Source organism: Sinocyclocheilus grahami, unplaced genomic scaffold (assembly GCF_001515645.1).
Source record: "Sinocyclocheilus grahami isolate Dianchi unplaced genomic scaffold, SAMN03320097.WGS_v1.1 scaffold13529.1, whole genome shotgun sequence".
NCBI classification, from domain to species: Eukaryota; Metazoa; Chordata; class Actinopteri; order Cypriniformes; family Cyprinidae; genus Sinocyclocheilus; species Sinocyclocheilus grahami.
Window position 1 is genome coordinate 4,560 of NW_015514946.1, and position 1,052 is coordinate 5,611.

Consider the following 1,052-nt stretch of genomic DNA (forward strand, 5'->3'; position numbering starts at 1 on the left):
ATCGGGCGAGTACTGGAAAAAGTGGTATCGGTGCATCCCTATTCACAATGCATCACTCCAATTCTTTGAAAGAGGTAAGTAACACAAATCAATTATAAGTTGTATTTCGCATCTGTTTGTGGAAACAAAGCACTCACTCACTCACCCCCAGCATTGGTGATTGTTACAGGAACACCCTGCACCTGGACACCATTAATATTAATGGTCTGAACTGCCTGAGCAGCAGAAGCTAGCTGGGCTGCATTCAGTGTTATGAGACCCCCTCCAGCTGGGGCAATTTTAGGGAGAGTCCTTTCTTTCCGTGTCCCTGTTTGAGACTTTTTAGTAACCACCGCATGTGTGGGGGTGCTGGTGGGTGTTGTTGGTGTGGTTACAGTTGTCTCCTGTAGCTGTACAGCTTGCCATTCACCTGAGGCCGTTTTAATCAGCACCTGGGAGAGCAGAGCACATGCATGACATCCTTAGATAATTATTGATTTCTCTTAATTTTTTTGAAATTAAGCAGAATTAACTCCCCTAGTTTAAACTTGATTAAACCATAAAGCAAAAATGCTGTTTCCTGATGTACCTGTGTGGGTTCTGGGGGGGACACCTGCACACTGGGTGTGACTGTCTGTCTCTGTGGTACAGGGGGAAGTGTGGCAGAGGCAGCCTGTACCACTTTTAGAGCCTGCGGGGGGATCTGAACGACCTGCTGATCTGATTTCTGCTGAACCAACTGCACCACGGCAGGCTGACTCCCACCTGGACTCTGCACGATCAGGAGATTATTTCCTGCCTGGTTCAGGAAGACATTATTAGGGACATATGCAATCAACAAAAACAGCTGCCCGCATACTTGCAGGGTAAATTTTATTGAAATGCCATAATTCATAAAAAAAACAAAAAAAAAACAAGCCTATTTAATAAACATTTTATTTGCATTGTGACATTATAGGAAAACATATTTTCCACCAGATTCTGAACATTTTATCTGAGTTTTTTTCTTCTCATCATTACATCCTCATACTTAGGCCTGGGTGATAAAACGGTATCGATATTTATCGACAGTA

General features: G+C 43.3%; 1 pseudogene; it reads right to left on the bottom strand.

The window, feature by feature from the left end:
• The window catches only part of LOC107579010 (transcription factor Sp2-like), a 3,252-nt pseudogene extending 2,368 nt beyond the window's left edge, over positions 1 to 884 (bottom strand).
• Positions 885 to 1,052: the final 168 nt, after the last annotated feature.